The sequence below is a fragment of the Capsicum annuum genome, chromosome 6, assembly GCF_002878395.1.
Source record: "Capsicum annuum cultivar UCD-10X-F1 chromosome 6, UCD10Xv1.1, whole genome shotgun sequence".
In the NCBI taxonomy this organism is placed as follows: Eukaryota; Viridiplantae; Streptophyta; class Magnoliopsida; order Solanales; family Solanaceae; genus Capsicum; species Capsicum annuum.
The window spans coordinates 156,898,231-156,915,266 of NC_061116.1; the positions used below are offsets into that span (position 1 = coordinate 156,898,231).

At 33.3% G+C, this 17,036-nt stretch overlaps 1 long non-coding RNA gene across 2 annotated transcripts; it reads right to left on the reverse strand.

Moving 5' to 3' along the window:
* Window positions 1-1,574: 1,574 nt before the first annotated feature.
* On the reverse strand, window positions 1,575-5,777 carry LOC107873118. 2 transcript variants are annotated; one of them, XR_001675106.2, is made up of 2 exons: window positions 4,933-5,777; window positions 1,575-1,787 (listed from the first exon to the last, which is right to left on the reverse strand). It is a non-coding gene; the product is annotated as an uncharacterized LOC107873118 (long non-coding RNA). The 2 variants fall into 2 exon arrangements; XR_007057229.1 differs by having other exon boundaries at window positions 1,575-3,149.
* Between the last annotated feature and the right edge of the window lie 11,259 nt (window positions 5,778-17,036).

Consider the following 17,036-nt stretch of genomic DNA (forward strand, 5'->3'; position numbering starts at 1 on the left):
TGCATAATTGGTTTCAAAATAAACCCTTATGCTAGTTTTAAAGTGGATTTCCAACAGAATGAGCATACAGATTTAAAAAGAATAGTATTTAGCACCGAGCAGGAAGTGTGGGATTAGCGTGCCCTATCTTCCACAAAACTACATAGCCAACGTAGGTACAGATTATCAGATTATTCCCATTCTAATATGGATAACAGATTTTTCTTGTGATTGATCACATGGACAGTAGGTTACACTCCTTGGCAAGAGTATGACACCTCTCTCCAATGTGAGGTTTTCCCCTTAGGGGAACAAGACATTGGACTGTATGTTAGCTCACATAGTTTATATCGGTAAGAAGAACCTCCCTTACAGATAAGCCTTCAGATAAAGTATTTTCCCAGCTACTTAAAGTAAAAGATTTACAGAAAAGCTTTTAGAAAACTAAGTATAAAGGTTCACAATTTTATTCAGACTATGCTTTATAGAATGACATTAGTTACAAATTTCAACTTTTGAATTTCAATTACAGAAGTGAGTCCTTGCTACACTTAGACAGTTTGAATTATAGATAGAGCATTAGCACAGCTTTCAGAACTAAATGTTATGACTCACTAGATTTATAAAGTATGATTTGTTATTCATGATTACAAATTTCAGTATTTTCAGATATTCCAGCTTATGAGTGTCGTTTACATTTAGCATGCATTGTTTTACAAATTATGATGATGAGATAATATTTTTCTTATGCATTTCAACCCCATATACTCAGTACATCATCAAAGTATTGATCCACATATACGTTTATGTGATACATTATCTCATAATGTAGTTTCAGGTGCTTAGTATCAGTAGTGTAAGTAGTTCGAGCATCTACATCTATATTCGAAAGTTGGTGAGTCCTCATAGTTTGGGGACTTATTCATTAAGATTTTACAGCCTATTAGTTTATCTGAATCGGTATTTTCTTTTAGACAGTTCAAGTTAGTTGGGGGTTTGTCCCAGTGACTCTTTAGTTATTAGTAGTAGAGGTTCGTCAGACTTCTAGATTTGATTCAGACCTTCAAAATTGAGTCTCAGACATTATACTCAGATTATTCAGATATTTTAGTCAGTTTTCCACATTTAGTATGGCTTTTATGTCTATATTTCCATTGTTATGAGATTCAATTTTAGTAGAAGGCATACAGGGTTAGCTTAAGGCTACTCGTAGTTTTGAGCACCATGTGAAGTATCGAGATCAAATTTTGGGGTGTTACATAATATTTCTTGGTTATTGTTGTCTCCTCTACAAGAAGATGATAACTTTTAATTTTTGTAGTTATATTGGTTATCGATTATTAGTCCCTAATGATTTGAGTTTTGATTTAACCAATAAGAAATAGCTAGTAACTAACATGAATAAAAAACGCATCTTATTTATATTGGTTAACAATTTTTAGTTCATAATGATTTGATTTTCGATTTAATCTCAGCTTTTCAACTAAGTAACTAATTAATTTTCACTTGGATCATCACCCAAATTAAATTATCTCAAAACAAACTAAAGAGTCGATATATGAATTGAATAAAAAAAAGACATTCAAACCAATGCATAATCCAAGCACCAAAACAACGGTTATCTTTATATATTTAAAATTTGTACATCTTGAAAACAACTTCACACATTGATTATGTGTTGGACAGATAAAAAGACATGTTTGGAAACATTATAGGAGATCGCGGTGTCCAAAACATCTCCTATCCAAAAACCCGCATCACAAATAAAATATCTCCACCCGTCATATATCCTCCACCTTTTCTGATACCTGCAGTAGGCAACCTTAGCTTTATATGTCTTTTTAATACCACAATGAATAATGTTTAATGGCGTCGGATCGCTTGGGAAGTATTGACTAACCTCTTGTGGTATCCACTATAAAGGGGGTAAAAGATCGACGAATTACTCAAATTTGAAAGATAACAAAAATTAAATTAAAATAACAAAGAAACATAGAATCCTCATTTAAGAAGAAATTAAAAATTACCACTCCATCAAGATTAATGTATGATTTGGTCAATGTAATACTAAATTCTATTCGGTAATCAGTAGGTTTGCCGGGTACTTGAAGGAAAGTTGTCATTTTGTTTGGGGGCAGTGGAAGGATAATAGGTCTTTGGTTGAGTGTTTGTTGTGTATTGTGGAGGAGATTGTTGATTATAATATGGGGAAGGGGAAGGGAATGGTTGAGTTGACCTAGATTCTGATGGTTTTTATTCTAGAGGTGACCTAGGAAATTATAGTTGCAATAGTTTGTATTCTAGAGGTGACCTAGAAAATTGTAGTTGCAAGGTTCAGAATTATTGCTCATGTTTTGCAGAGAAATTTTGACTTTTGAAAGAGAGTTGCCACTTAATTTTGAAAAGGAATTAAGAAACCTTTATAAAAGTTACTTCAAACAATCCAAAATAGGAAAATCATTTTAAGTTAGAGATTCTAGATAAGCGGTTCCTATTAACATTTTAGGAAGGTGTTAGGCACTTAAAACATCCGCTAACTTGCGGTTATCCGGACTGTTTGAAAATTGTCTTTGACTAACTTTGGAAAAAAGTTGATTTCTGCAAAGAAAAGCAATTTTAGTGATATTTTAGTGTTTATGCAAAACTAGTTTTTAGGCGACTTAGTTAGGGATTTTAACTAAGTTTGCAAAGAAACATGTAAATAAGTAAATGAAAGAAAAAGGGGAGAAAAGCGGGGAAGTAGTTATTTAGGCTTTCAAGCCCAAACCATCGGCCCTGTCCTAATCTAGTTGGGTTTTCAACCCATTTCACCTGTCTTAGTCTAGTTTTCGAGACTTTGGCTTGAGTCTCGCTCTACCTGCATTAAATTTACAACTTTTGCTTCGAGGCCCAAATGAAATAAAGGAATAAATAAATAAACAAATAAATAAAAGACGACAAAATAAATAAACAAATAAAAGAAAAGAAATGTTCTAATCCCTTGGCCACTTCAAAGATGAGATTTTAATCCATTAGTCCTCTTTCGACTTCTCATATCCATATGCGACGTGCTCAACTTTGGGCTTTCATTCGGGCTTAACTCGGAAGGATTGGCCTCATTGGCCCATTTATGAAATGCAAAGTGAGAAGAAGCCCATTTGGGCTCCAAGGGGGGTGGATGCAAAGAAAAGCTATATGAATTAATATGCGTTCATAAAAATGAATTACTTTTATAACAAAAAAAATTCAAAAAGTTCAAAGCTGTTAAAAAAATCACTACTTCGATACATAAAAGGAAACTTAGCTACTAGATTAGTGATATATATGACACGCAACTATGTTTAATTGGTTTTGAGCTTTTAACATAGAGATCAAAGAGAACACGCCATATTATGCTGGACTTTGGCATGAAAGTATGCATATGCATGAAAAAATTCTAGTAAAAGGTCACTTTTCCTAATCGCATGTGATGACCATTAGATAAAATATTGGTTTTATTTGTTGCAGTAGAGGGATGCTATAACATTTGTTAAAAAACCGTACATTAATAGTAAATCGTAATCCATTCCTTTTGACAAAATGATAGGTTTCGGTGCTTACTTATGAGAAGGAATACACAGAAACTAAGAAAAGTTTATCAGTTGGCTATCAAAACACTCAACTGGAATACAAAACTGAAGAGCTGAAGATAATTCCCAAAAATAGATACTTAAATTTATGCTACAAATGAACTAAGTTAAGTTCGTTTCACCTCTTTTCTTGTCTGTTGTACAGTATACAGGACAATCCAATCAACAAAAGCAAAGAGGGTCTCACTTAAATCAAGAACACTATTAATTTCCAACACTAAAATTGAAATGCAGTCATGCACTTCAAATAAACTAATCTATACCACACTATATGATACTCTCATGTTATATGGGATAGGAGAAAACTGTTTGCAAGCTGTTTTGAGAACTTCATACCTAAACGTAACCCCACAATCTAGTCAAGAGACTGATTGAAACACAGCAAAGAAGCAAAATTGACCTATAAATCCAAGTTCCATTGACAGTAGGTATTCAAAGAGACATACAACAGTGACGCTCCATTTTCATGAGGAGAACAAAATAAGGCCATTCCTTCTAAATAAATATACTAAGATACCCCATTATTGCATTCACCTCCCTAACCCGATCATGTACTGGCAACAAGCTCAAGAGACAAGGAAGGATAAAAGATTTGAATCCACACAAAAAAGACATGGCAGATAAACCTAAAGGGAAATTGGTGGGGCACTAGTATCATCCTCATCCTCTTTTGTCAAACTCAAACGAGTTCTAATAGCTGAAATGGTCATCGAGGAATCATGAGATTTGTCAGTTTTTGTCGAGCGTATCCTCATCATTCTTTGTCATTTGGGAAGCCAAGGAACTCATGGGGAAGTCTCGACAAACAAGACGACGTTAAATACCAATAATGAACAAAACACCCTCGGCCCGAAAACTATCAAAACAAGAACAAAATACGAAACTTTAAAATAAGATAGGCTAGAACAGGGCGCCATCGACCCAAAATGATCAAAGCATGCAACTTTAAACCCTGAAGCCAACCATGACAACACACAAGCAGCCCAAAACGATCAAACAGAATCAAACTTTAGCCACAAAAGTAGCCTTAACAGGATACCAGTAACTCAAACCAAAATCAAAAGCATGAAACTTTAAACGACAAAACCAGCCTTAACAAAATACCAGCAACTCAAACAGAATCGCAGAACATAAAACTTTAACATAAATTCAGCTATACGAACCTTAAGCATCTCATAAAAAATAAGTGTTAAATCAAAAATATACCAAAATAACTACCTACGGCTATCAAAGCCATCTACCAGCAAACAACCCAGTATACAGTTATACTAAAAAATTTATTCACGACTATAAAAGTTTGAGATGAAGCAGAAATAGATGAAGCTTAAATGGAAAAGGGTATTACCTTTTAGGGAGCAGCAGAATAGAACTCGAGCTATCACCAAATTCGTAACCATCGGAAAAGTCCTACCAGCTACTTCGAACAATTTCGACGAGCTTCAAATTTTTACTAAAATGAAAGGATTTATCAATTTTGCTAAGAATGGCTCACTTTTTCCCCCCTCTTTAGACCTAGTTTTTCTAAGAACTCCCCCAATCCAAATTTTCTCAACCCCCTCGACTTTCGAATCCCTTTACTTCCAAGATTTTAAACCCATAAAGGAGAGGCCAGTCCTAAAAAAAAATCCTTCCAATTTCGAACCCTCAAAAGACCATCCAAAATTTCAAACCCCAAAATCCCCAGCCTGGAAAGAATAAAAAATCCCCCGATTTTCCCCAAATCCAAAAAGGAAAAAGCTGAAAAATCCCCCTTTTCAGCTCAATAGTAAGCTCTTTATATAGAATCCAATTGAGGGTAATTTAGGGATTCCTTTTCCAAAGAGAATTCAAAATATTTTAACTCCCAATTAGGTTCCCCCAACAAATTGTACCGATTTCCAAATCGGTGGACCAATAAGATTTAGGCAAAACGGATTTTCACCATAAGCCAATAAAATTGTGACATACATGTACGAAATTATACTCCCATACCCGAGATTCACGGAATTGATACGCTGAGAGGACACCTCGACTTATTTCTAGAAGATTCGAGGGTTTTCTTCGCATGAACTTGCGTGGGATGTGTGAAGGAGGCTACAAACGGGTTGGTTACGGGTTGTTGGTTGTGAGAATCGGGTTTAGGGTTGCAAGTGAGGTTGGTTCATGTTGAAAATGGGTTAGCGGGTTTAGGTTTTTGCGGTGTTGTCGCGTCTGTTGAGGGTTGGTATTGTTATGCTGAAGGGGGAGATATAAGGGAATGGGCCAGGTCGGAGGGAGTTTGTGCCTAGGTTGAGACATAAAATTGGGTTGGTGAATAGAGGTATGGTGCTGGGCTGGGGTAATTTGAAGAGTGGGCTGGGTCAAGTTTTGAATGGGCCGCTTGTGGTGGGTTATTGCATTGTTGAAAGAAAATGGGCTGGTTTGGTTGGAATTGTTAAGAATTTGGGAGTTATTTAAAATATAACCCCCAATTAAAATTTAGGATTTGGCCAAAATTAGTCAATATTTCAATCCAATTAAAAATTAGATTGATCACATTTCATTGCAAATATGACCAATTAATTTTAATTAGGATCAAATTTAATAGTTTGACTAAATTGAATCAAAATTCGATACGAATTAATACCTTGTTTGGTCACGAGCTTCATGATTTATTAAAATTACACAAACATTTATCCAAATAAATTCATTTTTGAGAGTAAAATTATATTCAAATCAAAATTTTAATCATTTGAATTTATTTTCGATATAAACCTTGATTAAAATACGATATTCTGTAAAATAAGAATTTAAATAATAAAATTATAAAATTTCATATAATTGAACACGATAATATATAATCGTTACTTAAATGATCAATTTACCCAAATGAATACTTTGAAAATCCTTTATTTGGATAAAATAAATGTTGTAATTTTACTTAAAAATCGAAGAAACCCCGGATTAAACTTAGTTATGGAGGTCAAAAATTAGGTGTCAACAACTCATACAAAAAAAAAAACAATCAAAACAGCATGCCTTAGGGAGTATCGAACACGCGACCTAAGGAGTACGCACAAGTTGTTTGACCGTACTTGCTACCAGAGCTTTTAACACAATGCATGCGGCATAATAATCTAACCATCACCGAGCTCGTCCGTTTGACCAATTACGTGACATGAAATTTTATAATGAATGTACGTTATGGAATTTGTTGATTCTCAATTTTTAAATTTTAGAATACAATTGTTAAGATAAGTCGTGACAAGGGATTGCTGAATTAATGCACGTCATGAATTGTATCGATTTTCAATTTGTCAACATCATATCTAGAGGGGGAGCCAGCCCACTTTAGGGGGTTCATTAGAACCCCCTTCGACGAAAAAATATACTATTTATACATGATTATAATTATTTTTTATGTGGTTATAGTAGGTGTTGAACCCCCTTTGACTTAGTTTTCTTTGAATATTGAACCCCTTTACTTGAAATCCTGGCTCAATTATTCATATCAAATGTTGTTGAATTCACTCATGACATATTATTGTTGAATAAGTACACATCATGAACGACGACAATTCTCAATTTTTCAACATTATATTAAATACTATTATTAAATTAACTCTTGAAAAGAGATCGTTGAATGAATCTATATCATGAATTGCATCTATTAGTACTTTGTCAATATTATATCAAATAACTTTACTAAATTAACTAGTGACATGTGATTGTTGAATGAATGTATGTCATGAACTGCGATCATTCTCAATTTGTCGACAGTATATCAATAAGACTTTATTAAACTGACTAGTAACAAGAAATTGTTGAATGAATGTATGTAATAATGAATTGCATCGATTCTCAATTTGTCAACATATATGAAATAACTTTATTAAATGAACTCATGACAATGGATTTGTGAATGAATGTACGTAATAATTAATTGCATCAACTCTCAATTTGTCACTGTTAAGTGCAATTACCTTAGTAAATTAACTCGTGACAAGGAATTATTGAATGAATGTACATAATAATGAATTGTGTCGATTCTCAATTTGTCAACATTAAATTCAATTAATTTATTAAATTAATTCATGACAATGGATTGTCAAAAGAATGTATGTAATAATAAATTGTGCCGATTCTCAATTTGTCAATATTAAATGCAATTACCTTAGTAAATTAATTCGTGACAAGGGATTTTTGAATGAATGTATCTAATAATGAATTACGTCGATTCTCAATTTGTCAACATAGATGCATTAACTTTATTAAATTAACTCGCGACAATGGATTGTCGAATCAATGTATGTAATAATGAATTGCGTCGATTCTCAATTTTCAACATTAAATGCAATTACTTTATTAAACTAACTTGTGACAAAGGATTGTCGAATGAATGTACGTAATAATGAATTGCGTCGATTCTCAATTTGTCAAATATATGTATAAACTTCATTAAAATAACTCGTGACAATAGATTGTTGAATTAATATATGTAATAATGAATTCCGTCGATTCTCAATTTGTCAACATTATATGAAATAACTTTATTAAATTAACTCGTGACAATGGATCGTCGAATGTACAAAATAATGAACTGTGTCGATTCTCAATTTATCAACATTATATGAAATAACGTTATTAAATTAACTCATGATAATGGATTGTTGAATGAATGTACGTAATAATGAACTGCGTCGAATCTCAATTTGTCAACATTATATGAAATAACTTTATTAAATTAACTTATGACAATGGATTGTCGAATGTACGAAATAATGAACTGCATCGAATCTCAATTTGTCAACATTATATGAAATAACTTTATTAAATCAACTCGTGATAATGGATTGTCGAATGAATGTATGTAATAATGAACTACGTCGAATATTAATTTGTCAATATTATATGAAGTAACCTTATTAAATTAACTCGTGACAATAGATTGTCGAATGAATGTACGTAATAATGAACTACGTCGAATCTTAATTTGTCAACATTATATGAAGTAACCTTATTAAATTAACTCGTTACAATGGATTATTTAATGAATGTACATAATTATGAAGTGCGTCGATTCTCAATTTGTCAATATTATATGCAATAACTTCATTACACTAACCCGTGACAGTGGATTGTTGAATGAATGTACGTTATAAGGAAATGTGTCTATTCTCAATTTGTCAACATTATATGAAATAACCTTATTAAATTAACATGTGACAAAATGCGAGTTGCAATAGGATTGAAAATCGATTTGTAAGGAAAAGGAAATGGTAAGGTAATTGAACTAGAATCCATAATAATGACACTTTTGTAATGACCGTCTTTAATATCGGATATGTGTTTGTGCCATGCATAGTTGACTAAGGAGATATGGCTTCCTACTCGATGAACTATAACTCTATCAAAACAAGGTAGGCTAGGCAAGGCTAGGGTAAACAGGGGTCAAATCATTCACATTATTACATACATTTACTAAGAGCAATCAAATCAGATAGTTGCCAATCAGTGTACTTTTTTGGTGGTAAATTTTTCATCTTTTTAAAACCTACTGCAACATTAAACAAAATAAAACCAACTTGAAAATTTAAGTCTGTTAAAACTCAACCTACAATATATATATATATATATATATATATATATATATATATATATAAATAAATATATATATATGAAGGGTATAGATGAACATTGTAATTATTAATTAGATTAGACATTCTAAAAAATAAAAAATAAAAAAATGCATAATTTTAGACTGGGCTAAGTATTGGTTGGTTTAAGACCTGTGATCTAACAATGGTGTGAGATATGGCATTAATTCACATCAAATTAATGATCTTGCATAAAGAAAATGAGCTATGAAATCCTTCACATCTACTTTTCTAGTACTATTACTTTTTTGATCACTCATGACATGGGGTGAAGTGTTGAGTGCATATTGAGGGGATTCATCAGTGCAACCAGGCTATCAGCTTTGCCTATCGACTGTTCCAAAATTTTGAAGTTGGTTTTTATTGTAGAAAAATCAATTTAGCTAACTCACATCTTTTTTAGTGGTTTTTAACTCCGTGTTTTCTTATTCAGTTTGTAGTCATTTACAATATTTCAGGCCTCTCAAACATCCAATGCAACCAACAAGCCTCATATTTTATGTTATTGCGGTAATCCGGTGGTCTTAAGGAAGTCATGCACCGATTCAAATCTAGGTCGACCGTTCTTTAACTTTGCGATTGGCCAGGTTGGTGGTTTTATTTACCATTTTGTAATTACTTTATTTTTTAAAAATAAAATCTAATTCTTATAAATTGTTATAGTGTAAGACGGATGCTTTTATTTGAATGTCTTAAAGAGGATTCACCGGTGAGCAACCCTGTCACATGCAATTTGAAAGGACTTGTCAAGTTTGAAGTCCTCTAAAAGCTTCATGAATCAGAAGAAAATAGGAAGCTTCTGACTTTACTATTGTTTGAAGACGAAGGGTGAAGGGATCACTGTAACACCCCGAGTGTGCACCGCATACGTCACACTATGCTTGGAACCACAAGTGATCCTAAGCTAACCCATAAACTGGCATACTATTAAGCAACTGAATTATAACATAATAAATAGTTGTTCTACTGTACGGAAACATAATCATACTGAAAATCTAAAATAGATACAATACTGATAAACAATATAATCTGATAAATTTGAATAATAAAATTGGAATTACATGACTGACTCTGATTAACATCTATGAAGCCTCTACTAAACTTACTATAGATAGCTGGGACATGCCTCCAGCTACCGCTAATCAATACACATGAAAGTAAATGAACTGTACATGAACTAAAACTATTTGGACTCCGAAAGTAGGAAAACTCATCACTTGCTGGCTGGAATCTGCAATTGTCTGATCGTGATGTGTGGCTTACGACTGGTACCTACATTATAAAACAATGTAGAAACATAGACGTATATATAGATCAGTACTTCTAAAATGTACTGAGTATGCAGGGGTGAATACAATAAGTAAAATTGATTTCATACGTAATTGTAAAGCATACATGCTAAGTGTAAGTAGACTCACCAATAGGCTAGAATAAACTGGAAACTGAAATATATTAATTCATGAGTGACAAATATTCTTTGATGAGATGGTGAATCTCTATACTTAGTTGCTGTAAAACTTTACTTTAATGATATAAGTATAACTGAAGCTGGGATATGATAAAACAAGGACACTATATGAATACTAGTTCTAAAACTACGTGATGAAGACTGACATAAATTGAGGATCTGAATATATAATTACACTGAGCATAAATGCATAAACATACTAACTTATCTGATTAACTGAATGACTGATAGCTGAATACTGGGCATGTAAGACTGAACTTTACTTAGTCTAAATAACTGAACTGAAACTATATAGTATTATGCATATGAGGAAGGGACTAACTGATTAACATAAGATAACTGACCATGAATTCATGAAAACTGTATTATCCGAGAATGTAAGACCAATCGTATAACATGATTCTAAAATTGTCTATAAACTGAGGTTTTGAAATACTGATAATTGAATAACTGATAACTATACGCTATGGTCAAGCACACCTAAAACTTAACTGAGTTACTAATTTAATTACTGGACTGAGACTGTGATTGAGACTGTAACTAAGATGGTAACTAAGATTGTAATTGAGACTGTAACTAAGACTGTACTAGAACTAAATACTTGGTTCTGATAATGAGTAACTAATAGCTGCAATTACTGATAACTGAGTTACTGATAACTGGGTAATTATTTCTGACAGTCTTGATTCTGTAGAACTAAACTGAGTTCTATACTGAGCTGGGTGACTATTTCTAATAGTCCTAATTTTATAAATCTAAAATGAGTTCCATACTAAGTCTGAAGCTAGAACTGTAATTGTGGGAGTGTTCATCTAACAAACATGCCCCAATCTAAGAGCTAATCGGGGTCCAACCTGTAACCTCAGTTGGAAGGATGTCAATACCATTCCATGGGTACTAACACTGGCTGTGTGGATCCACTATACTAATGTACTGTATTATCCCAAAGGACTAAGGGTGTCAAGCCTGAACTAACAGGTAACCCCTGTGAGATAGTCAAGCCTAAACTGATGGATGACTTCTCATATCCTACGCTGGTTATGTAGTTCTATAGTACAAGGACTGTTACTAATGGTTCTGCCTAACTGATAGGGAAGCTGCTATCCCTATATTCGCTCGGTGCTAAATCCTACTCCTAACTGAAAAACACTAAAATACTAACTAGTGTATGCACTGATAACTGATAAGCTCAGGCCATGGTATTCTAAAAATAACAGTACATATGTATTCTGAAGTAATTATTAATGTATAAACTGATAATGGAGCTGAAACTAGACTGAGCTAACTTAATTGGACTCACAACTAACCATATTACTGATTGAATGATATTTCCATGGCATAACTAAAATCATTCTATAGATTCTAGAAAACTAAACAATAGCTAAATTCTGAGTATTCATAACCCCCAGGACTTGATAACAATAACAACAAGACTATACTAAGGCTTTGAGGACATGATAAATAGTAATTATTTAAAGAAATTCATCACTTTGGCATTTCATTAAACACTTACAATTCATGGTTTAAGCTAAACATGGGGATAGTTTTAGACATGTAGCACTAGCATGAATTCAATATTAAAATCACCAATTAAGGATTTAACATGGGACAATTCTTCAAACACATGGGGATCATGATGAACTTGGGCATAGAAATATCTTAAACATGGGAGCATAGCATAATTACCTAACTAAGATCATGAATTGGGGAATTCACATGTAATTTTCTTAAAATAGTACATGAGCATTTCATCAAAACATTAAAGTTCATAGCTTGAACATAAAAATTTCTTAAACATGAGGGAATAATAGAGTTACATGAAAAATTTCATAACTTGGGGATTCATTTTGAAATTTACTTAACATGATATGGGAATTTCATCAAACATGTGGAAGGTATGATTTAAAATATGAGAATATTGCTAAATATCATAAATTTAGGATATATCATGGTATTTACTTGAATAGTGCGTGGGAAACTCAAATTCATAGCATGGGGAATTCAAAATCTTGCATGGAATCTTACATGGGCTGAATTGAATTAAAAACACCATGAAAACATGAGATTTAATCTTTCTTGAACATATAAAATACCATAATAATGGAAAATTCATTCTTTCTTTAAGTAAAAAGGGGTTTTGGGCTCCATGGGTGAAAGAGGACCCATGGATGAACTCCCACGCACCTTAAAGATTTAATCTTGAAGGAGAAACACAATATTGAAAGCATTATTGAATTAGGAAACATGAGTTCTTGCTTTTCTTGAAGAAAATTTTTTGAAGTTCTTTGTGTTCTTGAGGAGGCCAGGGTTTTTTTGAGAGAAAAAGATGAATAATTGAGTATATATTGCTTTTGAGGGATGAAATTAAGTGTTATGGGTGGATTTAGGTAAGGAGAAGTGACCAAAGTGCCCCTAGACCCTTTAGAAACTGAAATAGCATGTGAAATAGTTCTGTAACGCATTGGCTGACACATCAACTTACTATCTCACACGGAAAATGCCATAACTTTTTGCTCGGGTACCGTATTTAGGCAAAATTGGTATCATTGGAAAGATAATTCAATTATTTATAATTTGACGGGTCTTGAGATGAAAAATTCTATATATATAAAAATTTATACACATTTAAAATAGACCCTTGTAGAATCAAATGCCAAACTTTGAACGAATCGAAGGCTCTCAGCTCAACTTTATTCTAAGTGATTCTTATGAACATTTTTTACCCCAAAAGCAAATCAAACAAGAGAATAAAGATCATGAAAATTATATTCATACAGTAATCATTTATATTATAGCTTATACATGTAGGAATGACGGTTCAAAGACTAGCCCAAAAATGTGGGGTATTATATTCTCTCCCCCTTGGAAACATTCGTCCTCGAATGAAACTGGTTGGATTGAGAGTATTGTATGAAGGTAACTGAGATTATATTCTGAACATGACTGACTTGGAACATGATTACATAACTGATTTTGAAACATGATACATGAATTGAACTGATTTCGTGTTTACATGCACTAATATAAGAATGATTATAAGGATGAGATAGAAATGAGAGAGTCAACGAATGAGTAACCATTAATTCAAGATGGATCCTATTTCATAAAGAAAAATGAAAGTTTTAGGACATTAATACTCGGGGTATTACGATACAACTCCCTCTGGGGATAATTCATCTCCCGAATAGCACTGACTTGGTTGAGATACTACGAAAAGATTGAGATGATACATGGGAAACTTATGGACTGAATCATGACTAAACTTACTTTACAACTTGCATGGTCATGAATGAATTACCTCATGAATAGGAAAGACAAAAAATTATAATACCCCATATTTCTTTAGCTTAACTTAACTCTCTGTCCATGCATCATCTACTATAAAATTTTTAAAATACTCACTATTTTTCAATTTAGAGCTTATCATTGTGTAGGAAACTGAATTAGCTTTCCAACTATATAAAATTTGCCTAAATTCGATAATCGAGTAAGAAGTTATGGTTATTTTAAGTTTTAGTCGCTAAACACCATCATTCGGGCCAGTAGCGCATCGCGGAGTATGTCAAAATAGAAATTGTCAGTTTCTAGTATTGCTCCGCAATATTGGTACATCGCGTCACTAGTTAAATTCATAATTGTCAATTTCTAGTGTACCAATGTGATCCCACCGCGTCGCAATAAGTCCAGATTTTAGAACCAAAGGGGCACCATAATTCCACCGCATCGCGCCAAGCCTCTAGTTTCCAGTTATCATTTTTCAGAGAGACGACATGATAGCACCGCGTCGCATAAAGGGTCCAGGTAAGGAAAATTTCACGAAAATTAAAAGTGACATCCAGAGCTAAATTGGTCTTTTCCAATGATTTTAATCCATCCAAGTGTGAGATTTAAGCCCTAAATCGTTATAAGTCATTCATTATTTAACTTTTTCCGAAATCAAAAAGGCATTCTCTCTCGAGAAAACAAACTCTAGCTTCAAGAAATCAAGGTCAATCTCAAGAATTTCTCCAAGAACCTTCAAGAACAAATATTCCAAGGTATGTTAGGTGTTTATTCATGGGTTCCTTTCACCCATGAAGCCCAAGAACCTCTTTTCAAAATACAAAGATTGTATATTTATGAATTTTCATGATTGAGTTAAATTAAATTCACGCTCATGTTATTGTTGGGTTTTAATCCATTCTTTAAATTACAAGTTCCAAGAAATGATCCTAGTATGTGTTGATTTACATGATACTCATGATAAACCCTTCAAATTGCAAGATGATTATTGAATCCATGTTAATCATAAGTGTTTATGATTTAATAAACCAAGTATGCTTCCCATGTGTTTGATAAAATGCCTATGTGGATGAATTAGTTTCATTATAACATTATAGCATATATTCCCCATTCATGAACAAGTATATGCCTTACAAGTGTTTGATAAAATATCTCTATGGATGAATTATGAACAAATGAGTAATGTTATGTTATTCAAGATTATGCTATGCTTTACTTTTCATGCTATCGAGTCCTGGGAGTATTTAATACCCGATAATTTATTTATTTACCTAGAGACAGTGTCAGTTACAAAATAGTCTCAGTTATGTCCCAATTATTACTACTCTCAGTCAGTTACAAAACTCAGAAAAACTCAGTAATCTCAGCATTAGTTCAGTTTAATTTAGTATAATCAATTAAGTATCTTTCAGTTGGGAGTAGGATTTAGCACTTAGTGATCCCAAGGATGGGGGCTTACCTTCCAGTATAGGGTGTAAACTTAGAAGCAAATCCTTGCGTTCCAAAACTATATAGCCAACGTAGGTTGAGACATCAAACCTGCCAGACGAGGGTTGATGAGGTGTTTTAACCTGCCAGTTGAGGTTTCCACCGTTCTCATTAGAGTACCTAACGGGTAAGGGTATCTCTTTAGTTGTCCTTACCCGTGGCATGGTATTGACACCCTTTTAATTGGGGATATAGATTAGACCCCAACTCAATTATTTTATCTTATTTGGTGCATGTCGGTTAGATGATTACCTCTCATAGTTTCAGTTTCAATCTTCAGTATAGAACTCAGTTCAGTTCTACAAAATTAGGACTATCAGATACATTCAATCAGTGTCAGTAACTCAGTTATCAGAAATCTTAGATTATCGGTTACTTAGTATCGAAACTCAATACTTAGCTTAAAAAAAGCTCAGTTACAGTATATATATATCCACAGATTGCAAACTTAGCATTTACAGTAGTCCCAATTATTTATGTACTCTCATGTTCAGTTACTCTATATCATTTAGTCAGTTATTGTTCATGCATATTAACCCTTGCATTCAGCCTTACCTCATCTAGCATACCAGTATATTCCATGTACTAAATCATACTTTCTCTTACACTATGATGTCTCATATCATAGGTTCAGATGCTCAAGTTCCTGACGCGCATAGACAGATTCAAATTCAGCCAACAGGAGATATAGCAGTGAGTCCTCATCATTCAATAATATTCTTTTATTTTATTATTTTAGTAGTCTCAGTATTTCAGTAGATGGAGTTAGTTAGGGGATTGTCCCATCAACTCTACTTTCAGACAATTCAGATTAGAAGCTTTTCATACTAGATGTTCAGACAACTTTCAGTTTTGCAGATTGTTATTTCAGTTGATACACTTTATCAGTACTTACAAATTTTGAACCTTATAGTATTTTAGCCTATTTTCTGCATTTATTCTAGTATATTATGTAGTACTCACAGCAGATATTATTCATGGGTTATCTTGTGGTCCTTCAGGGTCGTAAGCATCATGTAGAATCTGGGGTACAGACTTAAAGCATTACAAACTTGGTATCAGAGCCTAAGGTTCAATAGAGTCCTAAGAAGTTTGAAAGCCATATCAAGTAGAGTCTTATTCATGGGCGTATAGCGCACCATACTTATGGACAGGAGGCTATGAGATGTTTTAGGAAAAGTTTCCCTTCTTTCAGTATTCATGTCGTGCAGATGAGCGTGAGCTTAATTCAAACTCTCAGTATAATCCATTTCTTTCTTTCATTTATAGATCATGCCTCCCAAAAGGACTAATGAAAAAAAAACCAGAGATTAGTCAGCATTTCAGCTCGTTTAGGCAGATCCCCTGGACGAGCATGTCTCTTATGTAGAATTTAGAGCTGCATTCACTAATATAGCCAATTCCATAACAGCTCAAAATAAATGGCTAGCTACTATTTCAGCTAACCCATTGGCCAATACTGCTGCAGCCAGATTCGAGACATCACCCAAATGAACCCTCTCCTATTCTCATGATGTAAGTCTAAAAAAGATCCACAGAAGTTCCTCGATCAGGTTTTAAAAGTCACAGACATCATAGGAGTAAATTCCAGTGAGA